The sequence below is a fragment of the Lepus europaeus genome, chromosome 9 (assembly GCF_033115175.1).
Source record: "Lepus europaeus isolate LE1 chromosome 9, mLepTim1.pri, whole genome shotgun sequence".
Lineage (NCBI taxonomy): Eukaryota > Metazoa > Chordata > Mammalia > Lagomorpha > Leporidae > Lepus > Lepus europaeus.
Genome location: NC_084835.1, coordinates 83,314,954 through 83,328,241, shown reverse-complemented (window position 1 = coordinate 83,328,241; position 13,288 = coordinate 83,314,954). Strand labels below are relative to the sequence as shown.

The window sequence follows — 13,288 nt, the reverse complement described above, 5'->3', positions numbered from 1 at the left end:
CATCACAATCCTCAACCAGTTCATGTACGTGGGGGTGAAAAGCAAAGCAACATTGGCACCTAAGTCATCCCGTGGGGACAGATGACCAGAGGGTTAGGAAATACTTTCCAGAGCCTTCTTACAAGTTAATGCCTCACAACAGACCACCTGTGGATCTTACTGAAGGTCAGATTCTTGAGACTCTCTGGAGGGGGCCAGAGATTCTGCATTTGCAAGAAAGATGTCCCCTGCTGATGCAGATGCCAGTTTTGAGGAGGGAGGACTTCAAAGAATTCCCACCTGAGATGAAGCAAAGCCTGGGCCTGAGTCACGCAAGGAAGGCAGCCCAGGCAAAAATCCAGAAAGCTGGATGCAGGAAACTCTAATATTGCTACAGTAACACTTCGCAGAAGATACTGAACATGAATACAGGCAAGAAGGGCTTTACAGAGAAAGCAAAGGTTTTGGTAACAGTTGCATGAGGGTGATAAGATCAGGAGTGCTTCCCTTCACACCCTCCCCTCTCATATCTGATTCTCACTAATGAATTTGTTTCTTACAACAACACAAGGATGAGTGAGTTTCCCTTCTCCTGGCTAGTGGAGGAAATTCTGCCCTGGGGCAATTTGTTTAAAAATAATAGTAATATCCACCCAGACTCTTCCAATTTGCGGTTGTCTGATTGGATAAGATAAAAATGTACTTAATTCATCAGTTATGTAAGGAAGTGGTTTGGATGGTTACCTTCAAAAATGTGCATTTTTCAAGGAATAGTTGAAGGAGTATTTTTATAACAAGGGGTGGGACTAAAGTTATTGAAGCACATTTTTAGAATCCATTAACAAACTATTCCTGGGAAAGAGTACAGGGGAGATTGTCCTGGCGGGTGGGGATTTCGCAGAGCAATGACTGGTGAGGAACTCACTGCTTGGGACTCTGCAGCATGAGTTTCCCAGCTTGAGCAGAACGGAGAGTCTGCAGTTGACTCGGACATCCAGCCAGGAGCTGCGTGTCAGCAAGATGGGTGCTCCAGGGTCCCATTCCCCCGTGCACAGACGGAACTGTAACAGTGAACATCACTTTTCCCAAACCAGGCTCGTGCCAGGAAGCTGCACCCTGTAATGTCTAGTCACCTGCCAGCCCATCCTCCAGTTGTCAAAGACCTCACAGCACATTATATACCTTGTTCCTGACAAGAACCTCATGAGATTTTGGCTGGTTCTGCTGTCTTCTGCTGACTGGTGAGACAGCTCAGAGAGGTGCTGGTGGAGGATGTTAAGTGACATCGCTAGAATCACCCGGTCATCAACAGAACCAGTTTTAAACCTCAGGCCATTTGATGTTCCTGCTCCAATAGCAAGTTTCTTTTCATTATACAATGCTATGAGGTTTTTTTTTTTTTTTTTTTTTTTTTTTTGACAGGCAGAGTGGACAGTAGAGGGAGACAGAGAGAAAGGTCTTCCTTTTTGCCGTTGGTTCACCCTCCAATGGCCGCCACGGTAGGCGCGCTGCGACCGGCGCACCGCGCTGATCCGATGGCAGGAGCCAGGTGCTTCTCCTGGTCTCCCATGCGGGTGCAGGGCCCAAGCACTTGGGCCATCCTCCACTGCACTCCCTGGCCACAGCAGAGAGCTGGCCTGGAAGAGGGGCAACCGGGACAGGATCGGTGCCCCGACCGGGACTAGAACCCGGTGTGCCGGCGCCGCAAGGCGGAGGATTAGCCTAGTGAGCCGCAGTGCTGGCTGCTATGAGTTCTTAAAAAAGTAATTAAACATGGGGGGCAGGCAGCACTGTGTGTAAAGCCACTGTCTGCAATGCTGGCATCCCACATGGGCACCAGTTCATGTCCCAGCTGCTCCACTTTGGATCCAGCTCCCTGCTAATGGCCTGGGAAAAGCAGAGGAAGATGGCCCCAAGTTTGGGCTGCGGTCACCAGTGTGGGAGACCCGGATAAAGCTCTGGCTCCTGGTTCCTGGCTTTGGGCTGGCCCAGCCCTGGCCATTGCAGCCATCTAGGGAATGAACCAGCAGATGGAAACAAGCTCTCGCTCACTCTCTCTTCTCCTCTTTCTCTGACACTCTAATAAATCTTAAAAAAATAAATAAGGTAGGCAGACATAAAGAAGTGAGGTTTGTGAACTCAAAATATTATTTAAGTTCTTAATTACTTTCTAAAACTCAGCGTTTTTAACTGGATATCTTTTGTCTAGTTTTAGAGAAACCTAGGGATAGAAGTAAGTGAATGTGGTATTGGCACATAAATATTTCTGTGTAAGTTACAATATATGAAGACACAGGGCAGGGATTTGCTGGTGATCTGAGGACCAGGAAGTTCGAGCCACCTAATTTACAGGTTATGAATCAAGGACAACACAGAATGTTACTTAACAGACTGTCAATCATGAGTCTTATTATTTCACATGGGCTCATCATAAAACCATACTATAGTCATGTAAAATTTTCAGATGCATTAAATGGAAATACCATGGTTGTGTATCTTGAAGATATTTGTTAAAAAAAAAACAAAAAAAACAAAAAAAACAAAAAAACAACTTGAGCCAGCGCCGCAGCTCACTAGGCTAATCCTCCGCCTTGCGGTGCTGGCACACCGGGTTCTAGTCCCAGTCGGGGCACCGATCCTGTCCCGGTTGCCCCTCTTCCAGGCCAGCTCTCTGCTGTGGCCAGGGAGTGCAGTGGAGGATGGCCCAAGTGCTTGGGCCCTGCACCCCATGGGAGACCAGGATAGGCACCTGGCTCCTGCCATCGGAACAGCGCGGTGCGCCAACCGCGGCGGCCATTGGGGGTGAACCAATGGCAAAGGAAGACCTTTCTCTCTGTCTCTCTCTCACTGTCCATACTGAATCGATCTTCTGTATATAAAGATAATGGGAAATGAAAAAAAAAAAAACCTGGTGTTAAATTGGAAATGGCATAGAAAATTAATTAAAAAATATTATGTAGGATCTGTCTTTAATGTGCTGTACACTCTTATTTAATGCTATAACTAGTACTCCAACAGTATTTTTTTTTTCACTTTGTGTTGCTATATGGGGGCAAACTGTTGAAATCATTACCTAATATATACTAAACTGATCTGCTGTATATAAAGAGAATTGAAAATGAATCATGATGTGATTGGAAGGGGAGTGGGAGCGGGAAAGGGGAGGGTTGCGGGTGGGAGGGAAGTTTTGGGAGGGTGAAGCCATTGTAACCCATTAGCTGTACTTTGGAAATTTATATTCATTAAATAAAAGTTTAATAAAAAAAACTATTTGGCCGGCGCCGTGGCTCAACAGGCTAATCCTCCGCCTTGCGGCGCCGGCACACCGGGTTCTAGTCCCGGTCGGGGCACCGATCCTGTCCCGGTTGCCCCGCTTCCAGGCCAGCTCTCTGCTGTGGCTAGGGAGTGCAGTGGAGGATGGCCCAAGTCCTTGGGTCCTGCACCCCATGGGAGACCAGGAGAAGCACCTGGCTCCTGCCATCGGAACAGCGCGGTGTGCCGGCCGTAGTGCGCTACCGTGGCGGCCATTGGAGGGTGAACCAAAGGCAAAAGGAAGACCTTTCTCTCTGTCTCTCTCACTGTCCACTCTGCCTGTCAAAAAAAAAAAAAAAAAAAACAAAAAACAAAAAACTATTTATTCTTAGATGTTAAAAGAGTATTAGGGATTACTTCAACAAGGTGTTAAAAAGAAAATTAACGTGTGAAAAAGTGAATCTTCTAGGTCAGAGCTTCTTAAACTAATTTGCATGTGAATCACCTGTAAGCCCTTTGTTAGAGCCAAGATTCTGATTGAGAAAGTCTGGGGTGGAGCCCGAAATTCTGCATTTTTAGGCACTCCTAGGTGAGGCTGATGTTACAGGTCCAGACCTCACAGGTAGTAAAGCATCGCTAGAATTACCTGGAATCGCACTTTGATCAGCACAAACTGCTGATGTGGCCAATGGACTCCTTGTGTTAGCTCCCCTGGAACAAGTTACCTATTGAAGTATCCTATTCTTTGGTCTGTGAAATTAAGAGTACTATAAAATATCTTACCAATAAAAAGATTACAAATTTTCTAGTTCTGATTTTAGTTTTGATTCAAAACATTAAAAAAATTAATTCAAGAGGTAGGGAGACCGAGAGACAGCTCTTAACCACCTGTTCACTTCTCACAGGCTCACAATGGCTTAAGCAGGGAGACAGAAGTCAACCTTGCTCTCCCACACAAGAGTCATCACCTCCTGCCCCAGAGTCTGCATTAGCAGGGAGCTGGAGGCTGGAAAGTCACAAGCACTCCAGTGTGGGAAGCACTCACTGCCAGGCCAAGTGCTTGATCCTGGTTTTATTTTCCTCTTAATTAAGCAAATTAGGTAACAAACTTCAGCTAATGACCTGATTGTTTTTCTTTGGTAGGTGAAAGCAGCTCAGATATTTTCAACTATTATCACAGAAATACAACCTCAGATAAGATATTGAATAGATCAGGAAACCTAGCCATTTGAAATTTATTATGTGATAAAAGTAGAATTGCTAAATTTAGCAAAAACAAATAAAACTCAGCAAAGGATGACAAAATGAAATGCCTAGTAAAATCTGAATATTGCATAAAATTTTAGTGTAAGTATATCCCATGTCATTTACAATCTATGGACATACATTAAAAATAAATCATTGTTTATCTGAAATTCAGCTTTAAGCAATTTGTCTGCATTTTACCTGACAATCTGTAGATAAAAATATATCCCCAAATTCTACCTTACCTTCAGGAGCTGGAGGATGTGTGGAGGGTGAATAACAGACCCACAGAGGGGGTGTTTAAACATCTTGTGGACAGGGAATTGTTTTCAGGACTTGACTTGGCTGTTACCACTGTTGATTTGTGGCAGCTCCCCTGAGAGGTTTGTGGACACTTGAAAAAATGATGCCAGAAGGCAAGCTGGGAATGAAACCAACAGTCTTCTACCCACAGCTTCTTGTGGGGAAGGACAGATGGGGGCAAGAGGGAGGTTTCTCTTCCAGCTCTTTCTTTTTCACCTTATGGAGGGTGGGAGAAATCGGGAGGAAAATGGAGAAGATGGTTTCCTGGTGAGGGTTATGAAATGTTTATCTTCCTAACATCAAAATCCCTGGTGTGCTGATTGGATTTAAGAGAATCTTTGAAGAAGGAAGGAACGTGCGAGGCACTTGCAGTTACTCTCTCATCTCTTATCAGCTGCTGAAAGCTCTTTTCACAAGCTTTCAAAGAGGGTAATCTAGTCCTCCTCGGACTTCACTTTTATCCATGACATCCTATAAGTAGTTTCAAACACTGTAGCAAAACTAAAAGGCATTATTCCATTTTCTAGCTGCCTTTTCTTATTTTCCTTTTTCCTACCTAATTCCTAGGCCAACAGTCATTGCTGCTAAACTGTAAGTTAGGCTGAAAGTTTGCCTGATAGCAAAGTACTTATGAATGTCTTGTTCCTATTTAAGCAAGATAGTAAGAGTAAATCCAATTTCCCCCTAGTTTTAAGAACTGATTGGCAGAGAACTACTAGCAATATGAGGATATTCAAAAAAGATTGTGGGAAATGGAATTACTAGACAAGTTCACTTTGGTGCAATAATGCAGCTTTTTCGTAATACACGTTTTCCAATTTTTTAAAAATACCCTCATATATGGCATGCATGTTATATTAAACAAAATGCTTCCAGGTGAAATTAGATTATAAAGGAGGAAAGTTCATCGCACTTGGACTGGTTCTTCACTCAGGAGTTACACATTCCCCTCCTTTACCCCTAATTACTGTGTTGCCAGCACTCATGGGTTCCATTGCCTTGGGAGTTAGTGATCCACATGCCATTGCTATCAACAGTCCTAGGGTGGGATTAAATGCACTTATGATTTTGTTGTTTTCAGAAATGATTCAACTGGGATTGGTGTTGTGGCACAGTGGACTTGTGACACTAGCATCTCATATGGGCACTGATTCCTATCCTGGCTGCTTCACTTCTTATCCAGCTCTCTGCTAATGTACCTTGGAAAGCAGTGGAGGATGGCCCAAGTTCTTGGGCCCTTGCACCCATGTGGGAGACCCGGATGGAGCTCCTGATTTTGGGGGCCCAGCCCCGGCCGTTGTGGCCATTTGGTGAGTAACCCAGCAGATGGAAGATCTTTCTCTCACCTCTCTCTACATTTCTGCCTTTCAAATAAATAAATAAGTAAATAAGCTCAAAACATAAAGAGGAAGAACAGAGCTGTTTCCAAAAGCAACAACTTTCCATATTGTGCTTTAAGTGTATGAAGTGACAGTCAATGAAAATTTCTAAATCTAAGTCTTCAAATGATGCCTTCATACACTAAAATAAGGATAAAAATGTTCTCATAGATTGGAGAAAGAGAAATGCCTTCCAGTAAAGAGTTAAGGCAAGTATTCACCCTGGAATTACTTTTCAGGGAGTGTTCTCACATTTTTAGAGCTGCAGAAAGTGACTAACATAACTAACAGTGCATAGCACTGCTTTGCAGCTGACCACACCACTAAAATCCATGTTAGAAATGTGCTGCTTTTGTTAAATAAATGCACACACACATGTGTGTGTGTGTGTATACACCCCTATCTTCTATCTTCAGGGATTAGTAAAGGTAAAAAAATGTTAGAATACACAGATCACCTAAAAGAATAAGACAACAGAAAAGATTAAGGCTTTAAGGACCAGAATTCTCATTTCAAACTGGAGTACATTGAATTGGAATTAGAAATCAGAATTTTTCTGTAAGTATCAGTGGGCAACCATTGCACCCTGCCCAGTGTCCCAAAGCAGCTGCAGACAAGAGGTAAACAAATAATGTGACTGCATTCCAATAAAGGATTACTTTGGACACAGAAATTTGAATTTCACCTAGTTTAAGTTTTCCCAAATATTTTTCCTTTTTGGATATTTTTTCAATCATTAAAAAGTCTTAAAAAAAAAAAAAAACCTGAGGGCCATTGCTTGCTAATCCCCAAAACAGAGGAAGCCATGGGCTTCAACTCAATACCAGCTGAATGTTATTATGTGAAGTGTGTTAAGTTCTTTTTGAAATGTGTATATTATTAGATTACTTTGGGAGCAAATTCATCAATAATTCCATTCTATAAAGCTCTGGTGTGACAAACTATATTTTTGAACACTTCTCAAATGTTTCAAGTTTGGAGTGAAAAAAATCTGTGGAATTAATATTTAAAAAATGGTATCTAGATTTGGTCTTATCCCAGATTAAGAAGAATTAAGTTCCTTCCACATTTAGGATTGTGGGTGAATCATCTGAGACTTGCTCTTTGCAACCTGTAACAGGTGAATGCTGCAAAGAGAGCTTCCAGTACTAGAAGGTGCTTCCAGGGAGATATTCCAGCATGAGCTGCAAGGCTCCTTAGCTGAGATGTTGAACAAGGCATTTAAGCTTCTTTGGGTGGTAGGACTAACCATGAGGGGCCCCTAAAACAACAGAGTTTATGTTTCTGTGACCTGGGAAAAGATTTAAAGAAGTTATTACTTCGGTTACCTAGATAAGAAGGTAAAAGATTTGAAGGTAGCATGGTCCAAAGGTTATTTATTTAAGAATGAAGTCAGTGAGAACATGATGTAGTGAAAGTTTCCTCTTATTTTAAGCAGGGAAGAAATAATCAGAAATGATCTTGGGGCTGGCACTATGGCGTCGTAGTTTAAGCCTCTGCCTGTAGTGCCAGCATCTCATGTGGGTGCTGGTTTGTGTCCCAGCTGCTCCTCTTCTGATCCAGCTCTCTCTGCTATGGCCTGAGAAAGTAGGGAAGGATGGCCCGAGAGCTTGGGTCCCTGTACCCACATTGGAGACCCAAAGGAAGCTCTTGGCTTCAGATCAGCTCAGCCCCAGCAATTGAGGCCATTTGGGGAGTGAACCAACAGATGGAAGACCTTTCTGTCTACAACTCTACTTCTCAAATATACAAATAAAATCTTAAAAAAAGCAATGATTTATTCTCACCAAAGCCTCCAGGCAAAACTACATCAAAATCTGTATGGTGTACTAGATGCTGGAAAAGCATTCAGTAACCCAGTGTTCAAACCTTGGCATTGCCACTTTTCACCATCACTGAACTCTTTGATTTACTGGTGCTATTTAGTGCCTGGGAATCCTACCTCCTAGCTATATTTAGGTTCGATAGGTTAATAAGACCAAAAGACTAAATAAATATGAGATCATAAGATGGGGTGGTTGTTGCTTATCCTCAAAAATATTGTAGAGCTTCTAAAATTGAGATAACACCCTTTCTACCCATGTCACCCCTTTTAGCCTATTTGTAAACATTATAGACTTGGGTACACTTCATCCTCTGATAAATACTTTGACTAAAATGTATTCCATTCTATTTTTCTAGTCCATATTTCAATCTTTTGGTATCAGAAGTGCACATCCAGTCCTCTTTTAAAGTTACTCAGAGATGAGAATAGATTTACATTATTTTGATCTTTGGACATTAAAAAAATTATCACCTTATTAGAGAGAGACACACACACACACAAAGATCTCCCATCCCCTAATTCACTCCCCAAATGTCTGCAACACCACAATGCTGGGTCAGCCAAGGCCAGGAGCCTAGCACTTAATTCAGGTCTTCCATGTAGGTGGAAGGGACTCAACTACTTAAGCCACCATCTACTAGGTCCTGAACCCAGGCACTTTAATGTGGGATGCGAACATCCCAAGTAGCTTCTTAACCACTGTGCCAAATGCCTACACCCAGAAATCTTAACATTTTGGGGGGTATCTATCAAATAATACAACCAACTTTGCACTCTTAAATATGCTATGTAAATATATTTGTGCAGTGGGAAGATGACAATGAATGGTTTAACTTAACCTATTCTGAAATAACTCTCCTAGCTTATGAATTCCTTTAGGAATCCACATGGCTGGATATGTGCTTTCCCCCGCAATGGGTGGAGAGTAAAGGTGTGGCTAAATGTTAGCAATGATCAGTTCTGTTCAAAAAGGCATAATGTTCCATGTGAAAATTTAAGTGAACCCATGAGCTCTCATATTGGCACTTGAGAACGGTAATAGACCTTGGGTTCCTACATAACCAGAATGTCTATCTTGGAGAATAACAAAACTGAATACACTCAGGATGCTTTGTTTTCTAGTGATCTCCTCACTATCTGAAAATCTTCAGTACCAACAAGCAGCACCTGCAAACACACAGAGGTCTTACCCTCGGTGCATTGGGAGCTGCAGACATAAAGGCCCCTGTGAGATCAAAGAACACCAACCAGGAAACCATGGGTCCTGCACAAGAGGCCCAGAGAAGGTTCAATACCTGACGACATGGAGGGTTTGCTATGTGCCAGAGACTGCTGTTTCTTCAAGGAATTGAAGACGAGAAGAAAGTATTTAGGCAATGGTAGAGAGCATGTTAGCAATAATGAAAAAGAGATACAAAAAAATCTGAAATAGTAACAAAAAGGTTATTTACTAAACTTCCAGTGCATCTTTAAATAACTTATTTTAGACCATCCTTTGAGGATGACTTTCTTAAAAGAAACCAGGGGTTAGTAGTCATCAAAATTTCATGTAAAATGTGAGATTTAACTATCAAAATGTACCCTTGAATCCAGCTCTGAATTTATAATCACTGTTTGGCTTTTATTTTATTTGAAATTTAGGTGGTGCACATTCCTTCTGTCTACTTCACAAAACTGAAATAACCCAAACCAGCTTATACTTTCCCTAAAGTTTTTTTATATATAAAACCGCCCACTAAGGAAACCACAAGATGTCAAGCTGGCTTGGAGTTTTGTCTTCCAACATGCGACAGCATTCAAGGAAGTGGGTAGAATGGGGTACTGGACAAGGGAGCACCTTACAAGCAAACAGACCCTGATCGGATATTAGAACGTGCTTTCAGAGTGTAGTATGTGTGTCTCAATGAGCTACTCGCTGTCATTACTTCCTATTCACCAGGCTCACTTTGGAGAGCAGCCTGCTGACTCACGAGGGTGGCTGCTGGGCTTCCCTGCTGCCTGCTACACATGAGTCATCACAGCAATAAAAGTTTTTATTCGGCTCCCTTAACAACAGGGCAGAAACCAGGCATTGACAGTGAACTTGCACCTTTCCAACAGGAACCAGGCAGGGCAGGGAAAAACGATGTGGTAGGTGGCACCATCAGCGAGGCTGTCAGCTGACAGTCCCCTGGCCCAAGACCTTAGTCATCAGCGCCCCAGTTTCAGTATCTGTCCTCTCACCCACTCAAGTAGTTAAGCAGGCATCTTGTCTCGCAATGCCTGCTGTCGGCCACTGAACTCTTCCTTTGTGCCAGTGGTTTCCAAACTTGGCTGCACAGTGGAATCACCTGGAGGTTCCCCACCTCCTTAAACACAGGTGCCCAATTCTCACCCTCAAACAACCTTTAAATACTTTAAGATGGGATTTGGACCGCAGGAGTTTTCTAAGCTTCCCAGGTGATTTCAATGTGCAGCCAAGTTTGGGAACCAGTGCTTAGGAGAACCATTGCTTTTCCCGTGCAAGGAACTCTTACCCGGTAATGCCTATTTAAGTTTAAACCTTTCGCTCCTAAACCTGCTACCTGCTGAGAGAGCTCCTGACAAACAGCCCCAACTTTAAGTCTTTCATGAGATCGCCAGAAAATGATTGCAAACCAGGAGGTTATTTCCAGAAAACTCGATAGTAAACAAGCACCGTTTACCGGCCCCCACCCCCACTCTGGGTACTTGCTACAAACTTCGCCTAGAGAAGCACCTCGAACCCTTGCTACTCTTTCAGTTACCTTTTGATCTCTGTGCTGTTTCATTCCACAGTGTCCTTTCAGCCAAGCTGCAAGCTGTGGGTCCTCTCAGACGGGAAGCAGGAGCGGCGTCTGACTTCAGCCCAGACTGTACCGCGCGCTCCACCTCGCGCGGCTGGGAGCGACCTCGCCTCGCAGCGCGGCCCCGGGGCAGATACTGCGCTAATCAAGGAAGTTCCTCCTTATCCTTGAGCGCGGGCGGCGTGGGTTTGAACACTTAACCCTTAATTCTGCGTTGGCTGCGCTAAGATGCTGTTAGTGACCGCCTCTCGCCTAGCAGGTCCGGGCCACTTTTTTTTTTTTTTTCTTTTTAGGAGGGGACGGGAGCAAGTGATGGGGAAGTCGACAGGTGCGGGGGCAAAGGGATGGCCGACTTCCGAATATTAAGTACTCCACAAGCTCCCGGTCCGGGGAGGACTAACAGAAGGGGACTCAGGGTTAAGACAAAGGCGCCTCTCCACCGAGCGGCTGCAGCGGCCCTTCCCCCGAGGTGGCAGCGCTGCACTCGCCACTGCACTGGCCAAGGAGGGACCCTATCCGCAAGCCCTTTGGGGTTTGAAAGTCTGCGTTCCTAAGAGCGCTCCAGGCTCGGAAGGGAGGGTCTTTCCGTGCCCACCCCTCCTTCCGGCCTTTTGTGGGATTTCTGGCCCAGGCGCAGCCTTTCTAAGGGTAGAGAGCCCAAAGAATTTCCTAGCGAGGCAGGGGTGGACTGAGCAGCCCTCGTCCGGCGCGCATGGCGCTCCCCGCGGAAGAACCGCTTGGGCGCCCAGTAATTACCCACTCCCTATCCCCTCTGCCCCACTCCCGAGTCCTAGAGAGTGAAGCTGAAAGCCACGAGGCTGATCTCTCCGCCAGAGGGGAACCCCGGGGGTCGACAACAGAGCCTGGGTCGCTGGGCTGCTTCGCAGCCGGCGGGCGCCAGCGCGCTGCACTTCTTGGTCTGCTCCGAAGCGCGCAGCCCCGCCAGCTCCACCCCCCCACCCCCTGCCCAGGTGACCTCCACTCTCGAGCTTCGGGACGCCCACCTTCAACAACGCCAAGTCCCCGTGCCCTAACTGCCCCTCCTGCCCCCGCCACCCCCAGGCTGTCCACTTTGCTTCCGCCAGCGTGGCAGCTCCAACTCCCTTCCCGCTTCCCCGAGCGCGCAGCGCTGGACCCCGAGGGGGAGTCGCAGCTGCTGGGAGCGCAACGGGGTGCACACCCAGGAGCTACGGCGCCGACCCCAGCACAACTTCTTGCTGCGCCCGGGGACCCCCGGCTCCGCTTGCATCGCGACCTGCGGGCTGCGGCGTCCCGCGGCGGGAGGAGGCGCGGCCAGCACGCCGCCTGGGAGGGGCTGAACCTTGGCAGGGGGTGTCTGGGTGCACCGGAGCGGTACCGCTTTAAATGCACTTGACTCACCTGCTCCGGCGCTGTCGCCTCCTTCCTCGGCTGACAGCTGGGGGCTTTGTTTTCTCCACCCACCCGGCGGGCTGCGCTCCGCCCCACGGCCGCACGTGACTCGCCGTCTGCCACAGCCGCGGCTTGGCGAGTCCATCCGAGAGAGCCTGGACAGCACCGCCCCTTCCCTGGGGTGCGGGTGCAGGTGGGGACCCCAGCCGGGGAGAGGCCCACGCTAGTCCGAGGAGATCCGCCCGAGGTCGCTGCTTCCCGGCCCTGGGACGCGGGGCTGAACTTGTAACATGAAAGAAAGTGCCAACCGGTGAAATGAAGCGGGTTGTGGGCCCCACCCTAGAAGGGGCAGGCAGGCACGGCTGGCAAAAGGGGCTTGGAAGGGCGACGCCACGCCCTGAACTCCGTGCCTGCGGGCTGGGGGCTTGTGCCCAAGCAGAGCGCCCTGCTGTTTACCCTGAGCGTTTGTACGTATCCCTGCGGCATGATTGACAAAAAGGGGCGAACTAGTTTGCCATGAACATTATTAATTAAGCAATTCTGAGTACAACTAACAGCTTAATATTAGCAAGTTTTATGACTTGAGGCTCCAGATCTGCTTGTTGATGCTGTTGATATTTTGGCTTCCATTTGGAAACTGAAATCCAGGCATCCGGGCCAGAGGAACTAACTCCAGAAGATTATTGACGTGGGCTCTTGTCCATTTGGAACAGCACCTGCTTTTAATGAAATGAATTAAGAAAACGTTCTGGCTTCCAGACGCAGCTCAGTAATCTGCTGCTTTTGGAAGTGGTCCCGACCCTTGCTGGTCAAAGTGATCGCTAGCGTTGGAGACCGTCTTCCTTCAGTTCTTGCGGAACGCACATCTGTTTTTTTCCCCCCCAAATCGCCACTGGGGAAGAGATTACGTCTCCCCCCAGCATTCATTAAAGCAAGGTATTATTGGTCGAGGAGTGATCCAGGCCAGTGCAGTCGGATCACCTGGGGGTCTTGTTATCGTCAGATTCCCGTTGGGTGGATCTGGGGCTGACCTGAAGGTCTGCACTTCTAGCGAGTGGCTAGGTGAGGCGGATGCTGCCAGTTTGACGACCAGCTATTCAGTAGCAAGGCCTGGAGTAGCCTGCTTGGCA

The 13,288-nt window shown here is 46.3% G+C and overlaps 1 protein-coding gene across 1 annotated transcript in view; it reads right to left on the bottom strand.

The window, feature by feature from the left end:
• The window catches only part of MAPRE2 (microtubule associated protein RP/EB family member 2), a 170,347-nt gene extending 158,162 nt beyond the window's left edge, over nucleotides 1-12,185 (bottom strand). The window contains exon 1 of the mRNA XM_062201536.1: nucleotides 12,168-12,185. The gene's annotated coding sequence lies outside the window, so the exon portion shown is untranslated. The remainder of the gene's footprint in view (nucleotides 1-12,167) is intronic.
• Between the last annotated feature and the right edge of the window lie 1,103 nt (nucleotides 12,186-13,288).